Below are 14,559 nucleotides of genomic sequence, written 5' to 3' on the forward strand. Positions count from 1 at the left end.
GACTTATTTTTTAATCACTAGATTATTAAATAAGTTTGCCAAAAACATGACTACAAGTCATGAATGTTGGCAGCCTTTTCTTTATTTTTAATTGATGGAGAGCTGTTTTCAAAGGGCAAGTTTGGCAAGCATGGATATAGGATTGTTAAATCTATAGAACAGTCCAGGCATTCGCATCACACTAAGAAAAGAAGACTAGATTAGTTTATTATTTTTTTAAGAGCTTGATAAAAGGACTAAATTCACTTCTGTTTACCTTAGAAGTTTCCAAACAGGCCTTGGGAAAAAAATATATTTATAAAAAGGTTCAGAGTAAAGGTTCAGAATGAACCTAAGTTTAGTGCATACGTGCATTGGAGGTAGCAGGTGAAGCACAACTGAATGAAAACTTTGACTTATTTCTGTTCCGTATATATCTCTCTGTGGCAGTGTGACAGGTGGAGCTCTATAAAGGACTTTGGTTTCTAGCTATTAATCATTCAAACCAAAGTGAATGTAATTTTCCTCGGAGATGGTTATGAAGGGAAGGGAATTAACATGATATTTTAAAAGATAATGTTTCACAGCACAATTCTGAAATGGATTACTAAGACTTTTAGTGAAATTACATTAGTTGATTTGCTATACGTGACATTGTAGTAAGAAAAACATCCGAGTTTTCATGCTGAGATTACTTGGTAGGATAACCAAAGGGTAATTGCCAGTTTGGGTTTATCTTTGCAGTAAAAATCAACTGTGGACTGCATTGAAACAGAAATCCAGGACTTAACCTGTCCAATGGAAATCATCTGTGCTTAGCAAAGCCTCACAGTTATTTTTCTTTCAAATTTACATTGTTTTGCCTTTAGGGAGTTGATGGAAATTCATTGTGAGTGTTTTTGTGGGTAAAGTTAAAATTGTTTCATTAAATGTTAATGGACTTAATAGTCCAGTTATAAAGACCCAATATATTAGCCTGTATTCAGCACTTAATGCTGACATGGCTGATGTTCCAGAATTGCATTTGGGCCCATAGAGCTGAACATCAGATGTGAGCATAGGTTAGGAATGGGTTTTGTTCTTCTGCCATAAGGCAATAACCATTCTGTTTACAAATGACTCTGATTTTTAACAAAGCAGCTATTTTAGATGCAATTCATTGGTTTATTTTGGCCCAAAGAACGATTCGGACATCTACTTGTACATTAGGAACACAGCACTGCTCACTGGGCTTGACAAGCAAATAGAACGTGAGTTACATAAAATCCCATAATATGCCTCTAACTTCCTTTGGCACCTTTACTATCAAATAAGCTAACATTGCTATGGGAGGGAATCACCAATTTTAAAGTATTTTGCAAATCTGCAAGAGATATCTTGCTGATTGTTTTTTGGGAATGGAAACTTATGCCATAAAAGATATGTCTTGAAAAATGAGTTTGTTCTTGGCTGATGAAGAGAGTTAAAGGGCCATTTCCTCCAGATTAGAGGAGTATAATAATTTTTTTGCAATTTTGAGCAGTTAAGGGTACATTATGTTGAGTATAGGAATGCAGGCTAAGCTTAGCCCACAAATCCACAAGACTGCCCTTATTCTTGATTCTTCAGGAATCACAGCATCATGTGGCTTTGGATACATCTTTGTCAGCCCTTTCAAAATCAAACAACACTCATTTAAATATAATCTTTAAACACTGGGTAATAGAAATACTGCATGGTTTCACAATTCATGAACCACATGTAGTTTGAACCATATGGACTATATGTAGGCTGAAATGATCATACACCAGGGCCTCCATTTCCTCCTCCTACTTTATAAAATTGTTAGGAATTCAACAAAGAGATTGTAAGATGATATGAAACAAAAGTTTTAAGAATTTTCATTCATTCATTCAACAAGTATATTTGTGCACTGACTGTTTTTGTTTTCCACCCAGAGAGAAATGTAAAATTTGCACAAAAGTCTACAATGTCTTTAGTTGCAGCAGTTCTAAGATTAGAGATAGGAACTTGTCCAAAAGAGTTCAGAATAAACTATATATGCAAAATGATGACGGCGGTAGAAGGGACAGAGAAAGAGCCTGAGACTAACCAATGGGTCCTCAAAGAAACAACTGAATTCCCTCTGCGTTAGTGTCCTCAGCAAATGAGGATTTGATTGGTAACTTGAGAGGTTCCTTCTCACTCAACAATTCTGTGAATCACAACATAAACCACTGTTGAATCACTAATAATAATAATACCAGCCCAATATTAGAGACTGACACTTTGAGTCTTCCCAAGGGCATGAAGTTTTCTAAAATTCTCTGATTTTCAGATGCTTTAAATGGACATTTTACCGTTGTTTGATATTCAAGTGCTTTGAAAGCTGCTAGGCACTTGAATGCAAGGCATATTTCTTGAAAGATCACAATTCTTCAGGATGTAAGACAAATCCATGGGTAAGTTTCTAAGCCTAAGTCTCCACTTTGAATTTCTTTCATAGATAAATGGGGGAAGCTGATAGAAGGTACATAAAATATCAAAACTTAGCCAAGCCTAGGACTCCCCTGGTAGTCCAGTGATTAAGACTGTGTATTCCACTGCAGGGGATGTGAGTTCGATCCCTGGTCAGGGAACTTAATATCCTGCATGCCATGAAACATGCCCCCCGCCCAAAGCATTAATCAAGCCTGCATGGTCATTCTTCTATCTCTTGAATTTTATATCATTAAGCTACCTTTAGAAAATCATGATAAAGCTACTGCCTTCATGACCTGAGAATGTTTGGTTCTTCAAGAGCTTTTCTATGGTAACTCAATAATTTTGTTAGTATCAGAAACTTAAAGCCAGTCAATTATAGTCATGAGGGGAAAAAAGTGAGTGTTAGTTGTTCAGCTGTGGTGTTCGGCTCTTTGCGACCCCCTGGACTGCCCCCCACCATGGGATTCTCCAGGTGAGAACACTGGAGTGGGCAGCCATTCCCTTCTCCAGGGGATCTTCCCAACCCAGGGATCGAACCCAGGTCTCCTGCACTGCAGGCAGAGTCTTTCCCAGCTGAGCCACAGGGGTACAAAGCACATATCTAGCCTTTGTTTCTTTCCTTTGTCAAGTGCTTTTCTAAGCCTCTCACATATATTATCTCATTTAATCTTTGCAGCAATCCTCAGGTCGGTACTGCTGGAGATGGATGCGGAGATTAAGTCACAGAAGGTAAATGACTTGCTTAATGTCACTTCAGTTGTAAATGACAGAGCTGGCATTGGAACCTGCGTGGTCTATGTTTAAGGCTCATGCTTATGTCCGCAATAACATAGCGGCCTTCTGACATGACTACCTGTTTGTCATATTCACAGTGACACACGCTTAGTAACCAAGAGTAACCAGGGTTTAACCCGAGCGCTGCTGAGCTGGAGGCAGCTCGGCTCTATCTTTCAGGCACAGGAGGCCAGGGTCTAAGACCCACGGTACTTTCAGGGGCCCAAGAAAATGTTTTAGTTTCTTTTAAAATTAGAAGAAAAACCCCAAATATAACTTAGCCCGAATCACATTTGTTTATGTCAGCATTGCCATAATCTATATTTTATGTAGTTTAGAATGTGCCCAGGAACACTATAGTTGTGGGCCTGACTGGAGGAGAAGCTGATAGGCGTGGACGAAGCTGCCCTTCCCATCGGGCCTCCTCCTCCTCTCTGCAGGGTGGTACCCAGGCGAGCTGCCATATAGCCCATCTCTGGCTCAACACAGCATCAAACCTCAGGTTTCTCCTGGAAGTGCCCCTCCGCCTGCCCCGGCCCCCGCCTTGGTCACTGGGGGGATGGAACTTTTCTCTTCTCTCCGGCCCTGTACTGAGGCAAGCCTGGTGCCCTGCTGGCCTGTGGGTGGGTCGGGTCTGGTCTGTACAATGTGTGAACAAGTCAGAATGCAGTAAGCCTTCTACATCAGAATGAGTTCTGCTCCGAGAGTGTGTTCATAACTCCAGCTTGTTTGTAGGTTCTAACAAAGTTAGCCTAGGGACCCAAGTGGTGCAATCGGCTACATGGTACTGGACTGTGATAGGTTTATAATACTTTTCACACAAATAACATGCTTTCTCGGTGGCTCAGCAGAAAGAATCAGCCTGCAATGCAGGAGACACTGGAGATGAAGTTTCGATCCCTGGGTTGGGAAGATCCCCTGGAGGAGGGCATGGCAACCCACTCCAGTATTCTTCCCTGGGAAATCCCATGGACAGAGGAGGCTGGCGGGATATAGTCCATGGGGTCGCAAAAAGCCGCATACAACTAAGGTGGCTGAGCACGGCACAGCACACAAACAATCTATGAAAAACAAGCACAAAAAAACAAGGAAAACGCTTTTAATCCTGCAGCATAGAACCTCGAAAAACTCAGCAGTACCGTACAGCAGCTGGCCATCAGGGGCTGGCACCGAACGAAGAGGCAGGAAGAGTTACTGACCGGAGGAGGGAGCGGAGGTGGGAGATGGTAGAGCTGAAGCTGCCTCAGCAATAGGCGAGGGGACAAGCTGCAATTTCATTCGTGCCTGATGCTGATAGAATGCACATTCCCGTTTTTTAAACTTTGCAACTTGAAGGTTCATATATAGGCAATTTATTATAGTTGCCAACATTTTTTTTTAAAAAATGGGAGGTTTCACATAAAAATCTGGATTTCTGTCTCCTCTTGAAAAATCAGAAGGTTTAGTAGCGCTGAGCCGGTATTACGCAGCTCCATTTGGCTGGAGGTGAGTGGAGCCGTTGCTCTAGCCCCTCCTAGCCCTGCCTGGCCCTGTAAATATGGGAGAATTGCAAATCTTTGTGCTAAGATATAAATGATAGCTTAAAACATTATCTTTCCTCAAAATTCTTGCAGGTTTACTGAGAAGGAAGAAAGCTGTAGTAATTATACAATGATAATGGCTGGATGGCCTCACCGATGCAATGAACATGAACTTGGGCAAACTTAGGGCGATGGTGAGGGACAGGGAGGCCTGGCGTCCTGCAGGCCTGGGGTCGCGAGCAGTCGGATATAATTTAGTGACTGAATAGCAACAATAGTGGAATTACAGGCTTCAGCCGTTGGGAAGGCGTGAGGAACATCAGGGCTTCAGCATTTCACGTCGGGTGAGGCCTTTGCTCATGTTCACCGTGAGCAAGGTTTGTCCCAAGCATCACATGAATGGTATAGCCGGGACAGCCTGACTTTGCAGGGATTAAGGTAGGTGGAATGTGAATCAGGAGAGGCCGTGGAAGTTGGCGATTTGCCACCTAATTCCACCTGCCCTGCTTTCCATGCTGCATTCTGCTAAAACCAGGTGAAATATGAATTGAATACAGAATATATGCATCTCTTCTTTTTAACTGTATTGTGACTATTATTGTTTTAAAAGACAGAACTTCAAGGAAGCTGGCAAGTGCTAACTTCAAAGAACGAACATAAAACACTGTCCTGATGGTTGAGTTCCATTGGGTGACTCTGTGCAAGCCCAACAGATGTCCAAAGGTGAAAAGGAATTTTATTTTAGCTTCTTGTGGAAGCCTTTCTATTTGAGAATGAGGTTTTATAGTTTCTCCATAACAATGAAGGCTTTCTAAACTTTGTCTCTGTTTTTATTGGTGCCCATGGGAGCTTTCTGTGTGGGCAAAATGTTGCTGTGGCCTAGCTTTTGATTTTGGTGCTGAAAATTGAAGAAATGAAACTTCTCATTGTCACTTTTTTTTTTTTTTGCCGCATGGGGCATGTGGGATCTTAGTTTCCTGACCAGCGACTGAACCCATGCCCCTAGCATTGGAAGCATAGAGTCTTAACCATTGGATCACCAGGAGAGTCCCTCATTTTCATTCTCATTTTTATAAAGTCCCTCATCCCTCATTCTCACTTTTATAAAGCTCTTCAGATCTATTAGCTTAACTGCTAGAAGTCCAGGCAGGTGTATGCATTTTTCACATTTGGTTTTGCCATGTTGGTAGTGTTTCCCTCAAGAGTTTATAATTACATATATTTAGTACTTAATATAAATAGATGAGGAATATGATTACTTAGATAGCTAGTTACTGAATATAGGAGGTGAACAAAATAAGATTTTGTGACCATGCTGCTGAGTTTACCATCCTTCCTAGGAAGTGGAAGATGACTGTGCCCTGAAAAGCCCCCTCTGCCTGCAGAAAAAAGGAGGGCTTTGAGGACAAAATATAGTTGTTGCATTTCATTTTTCGTATGCAATTCAATGCCTGACATCCCAGAAATCTTTTTTTGTTAATATTGGTTGTCCATATAGTATATAGATTGTGGTTTGCATGTATGTGGGATTCAGATGATGCATGCGATATAGAAGATGTGTTTCCTACCCTCAGTGAATTCAGTCAGTGAGCCAGGACCAAAGAAGGAGGTGATGGGCCTTGTGTACTGTTGTATATTAAGCACTAAATTGGATGCATATACAAAATATATTTAAGAAACTTTGCCAATCTGATACATGAAAAAGTGGATCCAACTACAGTTCTAACTTGGACATGCTTTTATTGACATTTATAAGGTGTCTGGCTGGGGCGTGAGGGATGCAGTGTTTTCTAGAGAAGTAAAGGGTTTCCCAGGGCCAAGCTGTCAGGGGAGGGCCCGTGCCCTTGACCCTATTTGCTTTAATCTATGGACAGCTGGTTCAGAGAGAGGTTCTAACTGTGGCAGGAACCATCCATATCATCTCCACATCTGAAGGTGCCTGGAAAAGTGGCATCCACTTATGCTTGCCTGTGGATGGGTGGGGCAGGACCTCTGGTGCATCCGTTTAGAGCTGTCTCCCAGGACACTGCCCGGTCCCTGGGACCTCACACTGGGGAGGGAGTTTGTCCTGAGGTTTACAGACAAGTGGATGGTGCCCCAGTTGTTTGAGAGTGGACGTAGTCTGTTTTGGGTTGGGCCATTCAGGGCAGACAAAACTGGGTCTTAGACTGGGTTTCAAAAAGGGTGGAGAGTGAGGACACAGCGTCTGACCTGAGGGTGGAGGTCACTGGAGTGGGGAAGTTGGGAACAGGGTTACAGAGTGATGGAGTTTCTAGGCAGGGGTGGGAGGAGCAGGCCGAAGAGCTTCTGCTTTATTCTTCAGGTAATGCTAAGCCATTATTATGAAAGAGAGGAGAAGACGTGACAAAAGTAATGCTCTAGGAAGATTAATCTGGAAGCTTAAAGTGATTAGAGCAATAGAAGCTGTAAGAGGCTGGAAGGCTGGTGAGGAGGCTCTGGGATAATCCGGGCAGAGAGTAAGTGGAGACTGAATTTAGCTGGGAGGGGAGGGAGCCGCAGGGAGGCGTGCTTTTAGTGAATTATTCTTTAGAAAAGATGAATGAACCTAGTCTTCCAGTTCAGCCTACTTTCCCCTTTCTGCTTCCTGTCCCCCCGCCTCCCAACCTGTGTTCTCATGTTTGCATCTCCATTCCTGCCCTGGAACTAGGTTCATCTGTACTATTTTTCTAGATTCCACATACAGGAGGGAAGAGATACATGTACACATAGAGCGATTCACTTCGTTGCACCAGCAGAAACTAACACAACATTTTAAAGCAATTAGACTATATATATATGTATCAGTTCAGTTCAGTTGCTCAGTCATGTCCGACTCTTTGTGACCCCATGGACTGCAGCACGCCAGGCCTCCCTGTCCATCACCAACTCCCAGAGCCTACTCAAACTCATGTCCATCAAGTTAGTGATGCCATCCAACCATCTCATCCTCTGTCGTCCTCTTCTCCTTCCGCCTTCAGTCCTTCCCAGAATCAAGGTCTTTTCCAATGAGTCAGTTTTTCACATCAGTTGGCCAAAGTATTGGAGTTTCAGCTTCAGCATCAGTCCTTCCAATGAATATTCAGGAGTGATTTCCTTAGGATTGGCTGGTTGGATCTCCTTGCTGTCCAAGGGACTCTCAAGAGTCTTCTCCAACACCACAGTTCAAAAGCATCAATTCTTGGGCACTCATCTTTCTTTATGGTCTAACTCTCACATCCATACAGGACTACTGGAAAAACCATAGCTTTAACTAGATGAACCTTTGTTGGCAAAGTAATGTCTCTGCTTTTTAATATGCTGTCTAGTTTGGTCATAGCTTTTCTTCCAAGGAGCAAGAGTCTTTTAATTTCATGGCTGCAGTCACCATCTGTAGTGATTTTTGGAGTCCAAAAAAATAAAGTCTCTCACTGTTTCCACTGTTTCCCCATCTATTTGCCATGAAGTGATTGGACCAGATGTCATGATCTTAGTTTTCTGAATGTTGAGTTTTAAGCCAACATTTTCACTCTCTCTTTCACTTTCATCAAGAGGCTCTTTAGTTCTTCACTTTCTGCCGTAAGGGTGGTGTCATCTGCATATCTGAGGTTATTGATATTTCTCCTGACAATCTTGATTTCAGTTTGTGCTTCATCCAGCCTGGCATTTCACATGATGTACTCTGCATATAAGTTAAATAAGCAGGGTGACAATATACAGCCTTGACGTACTCCTTTTCCTATTTGGAACCAGTCTGTTCCATGTCTCATTCTAACTGTTCCTTCTTGACCTGCATACAGGTTTCTCAAGAGGCAGGTAAGGTGGTTTGGTATTCCCATCTCTTGAAGAATTTTCCACAGTTTGTTGTGATTCACACAGTCAAAGGCTTTGGCGTAGTCAATAAAGCAGAAATAGATGTTTTTCTGGAACTGTCTTGCTTTTTTGATGACCCAATGGGTGTTGGCAATTTGATCTCTGGTTCCCCTGCCTTTTCTAAATGTAGCTTGAACATCTGGAAGTTCATGGTTCATGTACTGTTGAAGCCTGGCTTGGAGAATTATGAGCATTACTTTCTACCATGTAAGATGAGTGCAATTGTGTGGTAGTTTGAGCATTCTGTGGCATTGCCTTTCTTAGGGATTGAAATGAAAACTGACCTTTTCCAGTCCTGTGGCCACTGCTGAGTTTTCCAAATTTGCTGGCATATTGAGTGCAGCACTTTCACAGCATCATCTTTTAGGATTTGAAATAGCTCAACTGGAATTCTTTATATATAATATAAAGATAAGATAACTAAACACAGCTGGATCAGGAGAGGGCTGGAGGTATAAGAGGTGACGGTAGTTCACCTGCAGTTTCCAGCCTGGAAGGGACTAAGCACTGAGTCTGTGCCTTGCTCCCTCTTCCTCGCCATACAGATCTCCATGCTGGTCCTTGAAACAAGGTAAGCACCGTCCCACCTCAGGGTCTTGACACTCGCCAATTCCTCCATCCTGCACACTCTTCTCCCAGGTCTCTGCCTGATTTGTTTCTTCATTTTCAGTCTTTACCTGGCCCTCTCCACTCATTTGTCTTCAAAAACAAAAACACTGGAATTTTTAACCAGTCCTCTAATTATGAAAATATTACTCTTTCTGAAAGTTCTTGCAGGTGCAGAGATGGAGGGCTTAAGTTAAAGAGACTGCTAAAATATGCCCTCATTAGAGGTGCCTTTCTTGATTGCTCAACCTCAAATTTCTCCTTTATCCTGCTTGGTTTTTCCTGTAGCATGTTTCCTCAGCTGAGTATATGTGTTAAGTACTTAGTCCTTTGTTTAGTTAGTTTATGTTTTTTCTTTTTAGTATGTAAGGGCATATGAGCAGAGACTATGTTTCTATTTTTATTTTTTTTATGCAGTAAAACACCAGATAAATTCAGTGCCTGGCACATAGTAGGTTCTTAGTAAATATATATTAATTAAATAAATGAAACAAGGAGCTAATTTGGGGAGAAGAGGAGGTGGAAGATACTGAGTTAATTTTTTCCCTTTTTTAATTCCAGTTTTATTGAGATATAATACTGAGATATATACTCATGCAGCACTGTACAAGTTCTGCAGCTTAATGGTTTGACTTACATCATAAAGTGATTGTTACATTATGCCCAGTAAATATCCATCATTTCAAATAGGTATAAAGTTAAAGAAATAAAAAAAATTTTTCCTTATTTCGAGAACTCTTCGGATTACTCTCAACTCTCATATATAACATACCGCAGTGTTAATTGTGTTTTATGTTGGACATTACATTCCTAGTACTTATTTATCTTAACCTGGAACTTTGTCCCTCGGGACCACCTCCATTCAATTCCGTCCCCTTCCATCCCTAATACCCCCAACCACAAGTCCGACCTCATTTTCTGGGAGTTCGCTTGTTTGGGATGTGATTGTCTCACAACACTGTGTGCGGCTTCCCTCGTGGCTCGGCGGTAAAGAATCCGTCTGCCTGCTGATGCAGGAGGCGTGGGTTCCATCTCTGGGTCAGGAAGATGCCCTGGAGACGGGAATGGCCCACTCCAGCTCCCTTGCCTGGAAAACTCCATGGACAGAGGGGCCTGGCGGGTGGCACAGTCCCTGGGGTTACGAAGAGCTGGACGCGACTCAGTGACTGAACACACACAACGTTAGTTCCTGAGGAGTTAGTTTTAAACAGGGATCGTCCTAGAAGAAATGATGCTTTACGTGGCCATCGGCAGGGTCTCACGGATGGGGATGCAGCTCTGTGCCCTTCAAAGGTCATTTCCTTTGAAGCATCAGGACAGCCCCCTTAGGACAGTCCTGTTCTCTGGGCGGCTGTCTCAGCAGTTTTCAACCTTCTTTAGGAGTCCACCCTCCCACTTCCCTTGTAACTCACCTTCTTCCTGGGAGAGAGGAGGGGAGAAGAGCTTTGGAATAGAGTGTAGACCTGGATGCTGTTGACTTTCTGCGAAGACACCCCTGAAACCAAGTGTTCTCTCTTAAACTGTCCATCAAATACACATCTGACGCTTTCTAGGAACTCCAAATCAATTTATCACAATGATTTACCGCAAACTATTGGAAATATACTTGATGCACCCTGTAATAATCCAAATGAGACCACAAACAGAAACGAGGCACACCTGTAGCTCATTTGTTCCCACTGTTTCCACTGCTTCAATTCACACTTTCGCCAGGAGCAGATTAGATCATCTCCCAAACTGACTTCTGATTTAATGAAGTAGTTCATGCACATTCATTTGGTTCTCTGAAATAATCCCTTTAAGAAAACACATTTCTCCTTTTCAAATGCAGCTCAGCCTTTTCTTGCCATGAACCGCTTTCGAATGTTACCATTGACTGTATTGAAATGAATGAATATATTATAAAGCACTTTATCTTTATTGCTGCCTGAAGTAATCTCTGAAGACTGTAATTGCCAGCTGTGTACCTTGGGCCCGTAACTCCATTACGGGGCTCTTCTGGAGCCATCAGTCCCAGGGATAGTCCTCCGCTTGACAAACCAGCCATCAAATCCCAAACTTGCCTAAATGGCACTCTTCAGGTCTGTTCACCCTAGCCTGAACCTGGCAGATGTTATCAGAAGCCTCAGCTGCCGGGTCTGTTCTTGAGTCTGCTTAACAAGGCTGTCATGCCTCTGATAACCTGACGTCACAGCTTCTGATCAAAGACTCCCTCCAGGATCAAGTGGCCCCCTGCTTCCTTTGACTGTCCATAAATATCCTTAACAGGTGGTAATGTTAATTTTAATTTTCTAGCCATATTTGTGTGTGGGACAGGTGCCAGCCACCTTTCCAAAGTGGGGTGGTGAGGAGGTTAATACTGTTTGCCTTTGTGTTTGGGCTGGGGGTGACCCAGTTTCTCCAGATAGATCTAAATATCCCATAGTCTAGCAACAAAGATTAAATTAGTGGGGATTAAATTAAGTGGGGATGGGGGTCGTTGAAAAAGCTCTCCTGCCAGCAGGCCAGTAAACCTTGGGTTCACACTTGGTCATGAATTTCTGTGCAATCTGAGGATTTTAGAAGTAATCTTGTCCAGATCTCTCCTTTCAAAGTAACAGCTACCACTCATCACAAGTTTAACATGTGCTAAAAACTGCTCTTTGATGTATCTTATAGAAATTAATTTTTACAAAAAAATTTGGAGGTTGGTATTTTAATCTTTATTTTTAGAGATGACATTTCTTGACCAGATTCTCACAGCAAATGGCAGATGTGGAATTTGACTTGAGGTTTATCTGGCTCCAAATTTATGTGACAGAATTCCAAATCAGTAATTTGATATTTACTCACAAAGTTTCAATGCCCTCGTCCCCCAGTTTCTATACTTTAAAGTGAGTTGAGAACGTTACAGCACTGCGCTCAGTGGCACAGTGAGAAGTGATAGCAAGGAGATGAGCAGCCCCCTTAGAGGCTTCCCTGGTGATCCAGTGGCTCAGAGTTCGAGCTCCCAACGTAGGAGCCTCGGGTTCCATCACTGGTCGGGGAACTAGATCCCACCTGCCGTGACTAAGACCAGGTGCAGCCAAATAAATATTTTTAAAAAGCTGCCCCTTTAGCTATTCCCAAATTCACAGTCTCAAGAAAACCTTCACGTGTATCAGCTTGCCAGTTCCTGGGAGACTTGCTCCTGATTCCAAATGTCCAGGAACAATTTACCACCTAAAATTAAATCAGATCAGTTCGGTTCAGTCGCTCAGTCATGTCTTACTCTTTGAGACCCCAAAGACTGCAGCATCCCAGGCTTCCCTGTCCATCACCAACTCCCAGAGCCTGCTCAAACGCACGTCCATTGAGTCAGTGATGCCATCCAACCGTATCATCTTCTGTCTCCCCTTTCTCCTCCCGCCTTCAATCTTTCCTAGCATCAGGGTCTTTTCAGATGAGTCAGTTCTTTCGCATCAGATGGCCAAAGTATTGGAGTTTCAGCTTCAACATCAGTCCTTCCAATGAATGTTTAGGACTGATTTCCTTTAGGATGGACTGGTTGGATCTCCTTGCAGTCCAAGGGACTCTCAAGAGTCTTCTCCAACACCACAGTTCAAAAGCATCAATTCTTCTGCGTTCAGCTTTCTTTATAGTCCAACTCTCACAGCCATACATGACTACTGAAAAAACCATAGCTTTGACTAGATGGACTTTGTCAGATACTCCACCCTTATCAGACCCTTTAGATATAGCCCTACCTCGAGAAACAGCAACAGAAATCACTTCTTTTCCATTGAATGTTGACAATCATTCTTATTATTATTCATGAATAACATATCAAAATATGATACTGAAGGCCTTTACCTGTCCAACAAGAAGACAGATATAACTAGGTAATATCAGGGTATAGAAGTAAATCTTGGGAAGTGGTGGAAAGAGGGGAGAGGACCATAATCTAACCAGGCAGATAAAACCCTCAGTGAAGAGGGCATGTGTTGACCTGCTGGGTGGAAACCCTCCAAGTTCATGTCTGCATCATGGACCGCGTGTGTCTGACTCTGCGACCCCATGGACTGTAGCCTTCCAGGCTCCTGTGTCCAAGCAATTTCCCAGGCGAGAACACTGGATTGGGCTGCCACTTCCTTCTCCAGCTGATCTCCCTGAGCCAAACCCGTGGTCCCTACATCAGCAGGTGGATTCTTACTGCTGCACCACCGGCGTTATTCAAAAGAGGAAGAAGACCATATTGCTTTGGTTGGAATTCCTATACTGAGAGAGGCTCTGAGGAAATCAGATAACTTAGGCTGGTCTCTGGGTCTGATTAGCCTTCTCTGCGGGAGGTGGGGGGGCAACTGGCAGAAAGGGATCGAAGCTGGTGGATATGTCGAAGGTCAGGAGGGCTGTGGGTCCCAGGGCGAAAGGAGGCCCACAGCAAACATCTAAGACTTTATCAATGTTGCCATCCAGCCAAGGACTTCCTCAGAGGCCAGTTGACTGAGCGCTAGCCCTGCCAGAGTTTGAAGAGACAAAAGCTCACCCTTGTTCTTTCTTCCACTTAGAAAATTAATAAAATGTAAGTCATCCCAGAGGCCCTGGGGAAGGTCCAGCTGTCCTGTGAGGTCTCTGCCCTGAAAGATCATGAAAATGCACTTTTAAAGGAACAGGCGCCTTGGTTGTTTCTGTGCATCTGTTTACTTGTTAGAGCTTCCACACTGTCCTCGTTCACTGGAGAAAATCTAGCTATCTTAGTATGTAACTTGGGAAGAATGTGATGGGGAAAATGTGGCTGTTTATCGCCCCCTGTGACCTTGGGCCTGTTTTCAAAGTCATCTGGGTTTTGGTTGCTTCCTGTCTGAGGTGGATTGCGTGGGTAAACACAGAAATATTGTTCTTCATTAAGCACCGTCACATTGCCAGCTTCTTAGAGAGATGAAAGTGTTTCTTTTACCTTACGGTATTTCTTTCATTATTAACAACCTTTTCTAACAGAATTTTCTTAGAGTCACAAACTGTTACAGCCAGAAGGGAGATAAGGGATGGAAAAAAGAACGCTTCCACTGTAAGCGTCTATTCACATGCAGAAGTGCTCACAGAGCTGAGGGCAGGCACCCCCAAGTCCCCGCGCTGCCTTCGGGGTCTGTTTTCCGTTCTGTCCTCGGTAGGGAGAAGGGCTCATCCTGTCCTGGCACTAGAAGCCTTTTGTACACTTGAAAATTGCGGTTAGCTAACCCTGTAACCCTCTTGCCTCCAAACAGAATGACCTCGGTTCCTTTAACCTCTCCTGTTCTTTATTTTTCAGCTGTCTCATCGCTCCCGCGGCTTCTGACTGCAGTTTCTTTCACTTCCCCATTAATCGCAGGCGCCAGAGCCACAGCCCGTGTTCGGAAGGGTCTGCCCAGTT

The 14,559-nt window shown here is 43.2% G+C and overlaps 1 long non-coding RNA gene across 2 annotated transcripts in view; it reads left to right on the forward strand.

The window, feature by feature from the left end:
• The window catches only part of LOC110149281 (uncharacterized), a 54,166-nt gene that overhangs the window by 21,814 nt on the left and 17,793 nt on the right, over positions 1-14,559 (forward strand). The gene's annotated exons all lie outside the window — the stretch shown is intronic.

This window comes from Odocoileus virginianus, chromosome 4, assembly GCF_023699985.2.
Source record: "Odocoileus virginianus isolate 20LAN1187 ecotype Illinois chromosome 4, Ovbor_1.2, whole genome shotgun sequence".
NCBI classification, from domain to species: Eukaryota; Metazoa; Chordata; class Mammalia; order Artiodactyla; family Cervidae; genus Odocoileus; species Odocoileus virginianus.